Raw genomic sequence first — 5,105 nt, forward strand, 5'->3', positions numbered from 1 at the left:
AGAGAGAAATCAAATCGGTGGCAGCATACCACAATGCCCGATACTGCCTATACAGAGCAAATCAAGCTCAACAGCAAACCAAACTCAACAAACAGCAAACCAAACACAGAGAGACAGAGGTTTTTATCTAAAAAAAAAATCCCCAATACACAGATAAAAACCAAACCCCAGCAAACCCACGGTCACGTCGCCGCGACGCCGTAGCTCACTCGTCGTCGCCGCCGTCGCTCGCCCCTCATCGCAGATCGGAGATCGGCCTCTGCTCCGGTGCTCCCTCCGGCCCTCCCTCAAGGTATTTCTCTCTTTTTCTCTCTCTTTATCTCACTGTCACTAAAATGAAAAATGAAACGAAATCTTTGTTGCTTTGTAGATCGTCGACGCCGGAGGGTTTTTCTTTGTAAATCTTTGTAGATTGTCGTTGCTTCCTTCGCTCCGGCTCCGGCTCCGGCAGTCCGCCCCTCCCTCAAGGTTTTTCTCTCTGACTCTCTCTCTCTCTCTCTCTCTCTCTCTATCTCACTGAATGACCAAATGGTTTAGACGTTTAGTGGAAATGAATTCTGCCTGACTGCCTGAGCCTTTTTATTCTTTTAACATTAATAGCATCTCACTCTCTTTTTTTTTTTTTTTTTTTTTTGCTGAATACATTTCAATCATTCATTGGTTGATTTTACCCTTTTTTTTTTTTTCCTGTTTGTCTTTATCTTATCCGGTTATTCCTCTTTGTTGGTCAATGGTCAGTGTGTTGGTTTTTACTTTTTAGTGTAAACCAACATTATTAAATAATAATTAATATTTATTCAAAAGTTAATAATTAAATTATTAGCTATTATTTATTGTAATTTTTTAAGAATTGTTTAATTGTTTATTGCTATATTTTAGGAATTGTAACAAAGAATATGTGTTTACTCTTTTAAGGCTATTTTTTAGGAACTGTTTAATCATTTATTACTGTAGTTGACTTCAACTTTATCTCTTTAGTATTTTATAGCGCGTATGTTTCCGCAATTTATAACTTTTGTGTGTTACAAACGGGAATGAAACTCTCATTCCAAAATAATGCGTAATTTACTGTACAATTGGAAACAAATCGGCAAACGAGAGTTTTATTAATTGTTACGTATGTATGCGTATTTTACGTGTAACATACGTGTAATTACCAACTAGGATTAAAGCATTATAATTAATGACAAATAAATTAAAGCAATATAGTTTATTGTTATGCTAAACAATAATAATTAAAGTTATATAATTAAATTAACCAATACATTATAAAAGATAAATTAATTAAATTATTTGAGAGGTTATTATTAATTAAAGTTGTATTAAAAATGGGTTGACTGTTTAAATTATAGTAAAAATTTTGTTTTTTCCTTGAGTATGAATAATTTTCATATAACTAAGCAAAAATTTCTAATTAAAATTTTATTTTTTAAAATTCTTTTCAGGTTAATTGAGTCATATTCTTAAAGCTAAAAGAATTATGAGCAAACGAAAAGAATTATGAGTCATATTCACTATAGAGATGATAATGGATGAATTTTATTCCATGAAAAATCGTCGTCAGGCATGATTTGATTCGGTTGATGACCCGACCTGACCCGAATAATGGGAGATTTATTGAGGCTTAGTTCATGGAGCGGAGGCTTGGGCCGACAAAAAATTTTTGGCCCGTTTTGTAACCCATTGTGAATCCTGTGCGCAGGATATAAAAGCTGTTTTTTTTTGTGATTGGGGTTTTGTCTTGTTGTTGTTTTTGAGAAAGAAAAACACTGTAGCCGCACATTGTAATTTTCTTTGATAATAGTGAAATCCCTGCAACTCTGTGGACGTAGGCAAATTGCCGAACCACGTAAATACTGTCTTGTGCGTGTGATTGTTTTACTTTTGGCGTTTTGTTTTCTCTATTTTTTTGTTTCTCACAGGTTTGAAATTTCGGTTGAATTCCCAACATGTTCAAGTATATAATAATATATGAAAGTTGATAATTTTGTATCCAATAGACTTAAAAATTATATTTGGTATATTTCTGTTACAACCCGGCCCCCCCAAGTATGTATTCCTGGCTACGCCCCTGTATTTGGCCAAACTTCTCAAAACCTATGTTCTTCCATAAGCACTGGAATATTAAAAATCTAGTGTTTTCCTTCATTTGCTTATTTAATGATTAATAAGCAATCAATATGGCAGGGCATTTATGGAGTTTGCATCTGCCAGCATTTAGAGAAAAAATCGTCAGGTAGAGGTTGTGACTGAACTCATTCGTGGTCAGCATCCACATTAGCCTTTTACTGTAAGACTCTCTCTCTCTCTCTCACACACACATGTGAAGTGTGATTAAGGATTTCTTTTGCCAAATGCACAGTGAACAAAAATGAATGGGTGGTATGTGTGAAGAATATGGATCCAGAAGAGGTACTTCTACATGCCACCAAACCAGGCTAAGGAATGCATTGGGAAGAAAGGTTGTGTAACTGAGGTCCTGAGGACAAGACCTGTTACCAAATACCCTAGCATTCAGGGTACATTGACAACGGATGTGAAATTTTGAGGTACAAGATACAGCTCCATATGAGTAGCTTCCTTAGGTGTGTTCTAATAGTTCTGTTTAGCCATAATTACAGGTCTAGTGGAACCTTTACTCAGAGGAGCTTAAGGATTGTGATCAGTTGTGCAAACTGGCTAATGCTTCATATACTGCAATATGATTCTAAGGGATATCCATATTTTATTTCCCACATTTTGGAATTTTTATGGCATTTACCCCACTTTTGTTATGATCTATATCAATATATATACAAGCAGAGACCTCATGCAGGAGTGCATGAGGTTTTGCCATATGGCACTCTAAGCTTGCATGTAGCTTAAAAATGTGCTGACATTTAAAAAGCCCAATTAATGAATTATAACCCAACCACTGTGTTACAGGTCTTTCACTTCTTTGCACTCATCTTAAAAGTTGAAACGTTCAACAAAACCAGTTCACGTCTCTCTCTCTCTCTCTCTCGCATGACTGCTACCTCTTTCTCTCTTTTAACTATTCAGTTCCCCTTCAATTTAACGCATACTTTTCTGTTTCTCTCCTTCTATTTGATATCTGACTCTCTCTCTCTCTCTCTGTTTCTTTCAGTTCATTTTTTTATTTCAGGTATTGAGTTTCTGGTCAGCGATGTTTATAGGAACACAGACTCGGGAAAATCAAAGATTCAACTTTACCGATTGCAGTACAAAATACTAAACCGAAGGAGGAACAGCTACCAAGGAATGAATATCAAAACCTTCTTTTGTATCTAAAGAGGTACAAAATACTAACTCTGTTCATTTTTTTGTTGTTGTTTTGTAATGGGTTTTTACTGATTGAAGTGGTCTGTTTGTGTTGCTTTGATTTCTTTATTGGTTGAGATATTTTCTGACCCACACCATTTCTATAATTTATAACTTGGTCTTTAGGTTAGTGGTTTAAATATGTTACATAGGGTCGTGATTAAGGGAAATTGTCAAATTTGATACTGTTTGGATCCTAAGGCGAAGGCTGAGTTGATTGAATAATTTGCTTTTGTTGGGCATGTAGAAAGATCTGTGAGGAAGAAGCTTAACTAAAAGATTGAGCTCTTTCATGTCACATGCAATCACAGCGTAGACCCATGTATCTATGTGGATTGGATCAAAGTGCCAGTGGAGGTGAAACTTTTGTAGTGGATGTGAATTGCAAAGAGCCCAAGAGTAGGTATATATTTTATTTTGAATCCATAATGTTTGATAAAATGCTTGAAAGAAAATTGATTGATTATATTTTTATCTTGATGAATTTATAATTTATTTTTGTTTGTTCAATATTTTGTTTGGGACTAGAAACAATAAATTTGGGAAAAGTTGATTGAAAGCACTTACCATTACAGTTACATAGCTTGCATTCATTGGGTTTTCTTTATTGTTGCTCATGCCGATGTTGGTTGTATGATGTATTAGCCTCTAATTGACACAGGTGGAAACAATTAACTTATCTATGGATAAGAAAGCAGTTATTTTTTTAAAGGTGAATACTTTGTTTTTAACCATTGAGGGTTAAGGATAATTTGAAAGCGAATTTTAAAATGATTACCATAATCTGCACATATTATATATGTCTTGCTTATTGCAGACTTTTACCATGTAGATGGAAGCAAATTATCTTAAGTTTGTGAAATGAGACGTGCTTAGAGTTAATACTTATATTCAAGTTTCTTTAGAAGCCTCTAAAGTGACACCCCATATTATCCAGTAATATTAATTTTAAGCAGAAAATAACTTCCTAGATGGGAATATTTAAGAGTTATGTCCTTCAACCTAAGAATACATGTGACAAATGTAAAGTGTGTACATTAATGCTAAGGATGACAAAAACTAAGAGCAATATGGATATGATGATTGTATTTTACTTTGAAGAAGAAGACACTATATTGCAATGATTGTTATATTTAGTTTCACTAATGATTGTTATTAATGATTTCTTTTTCAGGCATAGTGGCTATAAAACTGTGTTATCAAAACTTTTGGTTTGGTATTGCTTTACAAGTGCAATCTGTACAGGACAGTCAAGCTCTTTTGTTTGACTTTCTCTTCCTTTACGTTTAAAAAGGTACTACTGATGCTGTAATACTATATGCCTCTTTATGCAGCTTAGGTCATATGCAAGGTTTGTTGCAAGAGGATATATTAGTTCCTAAAGCTAGCAAAAGTGCTTTTGGCTTTCAGTCAATTTCTGCTGTATCTACAGCAATTCAATATCTTAAATTTTGGCTTTAAAAACCAGGCTTTTCCAAGTGGCACATAAAATTGAAAGACTCTCTACATTCTTTTAGCCAATAAGACTCTCCTATTAAGTGCCACATTAGTTTACTCTCTTCAACCTGTATTTTATCTTGCCTGAACTGCTACATAATCTCTTCTAACCTCTTTGACATTTGCTATTTCTATCTCCACTCTTTCCCATACATTTGATTATTTTGCTATGAACTCATTTGGACTTAACTATAGGGTTCGTCTTGAATGATAATATTTAGGTTCTATTAAACTGTTTCTTTTGTTTATTTTTTCATAAGGATTATGTCAGTAAGAACAAATGACCA

The 5,105-nt window shown here is 34.2% G+C and overlaps 2 long non-coding RNA genes across 2 annotated transcripts; both read left to right on the forward strand.

Moving 5' to 3' along the window:
• Nucleotides 1-203: 203 nt before the first annotated feature.
• On the forward strand, nt 204-2,017 carry LOC115962890. The gene is made up of 3 exons (XR_004085632.1): nt 204-292; nt 371-468; nt 1,923-2,017. It is a non-coding gene; the product is annotated as an uncharacterized LOC115962890 (long non-coding RNA).
• Nucleotides 2,018-2,942: 925 nt separating this feature from the next.
• Nucleotides 2,943-4,735, forward strand: LOC115966100. The gene is made up of 3 exons (XR_004086308.1): nt 2,943-3,295; nt 3,569-3,724; nt 4,496-4,735. It is a non-coding gene; the product is annotated as an uncharacterized LOC115966100 (long non-coding RNA).
• Nucleotides 4,736-5,105: the final 370 nt, after the last annotated feature.

The sequence above is a fragment of the Quercus lobata genome, chromosome 10 (genome assembly GCF_001633185.2).
Source record: "Quercus lobata isolate SW786 chromosome 10, ValleyOak3.0 Primary Assembly, whole genome shotgun sequence".
Lineage (NCBI taxonomy): Eukaryota > Viridiplantae > Streptophyta > Magnoliopsida > Fagales > Fagaceae > Quercus > Quercus lobata.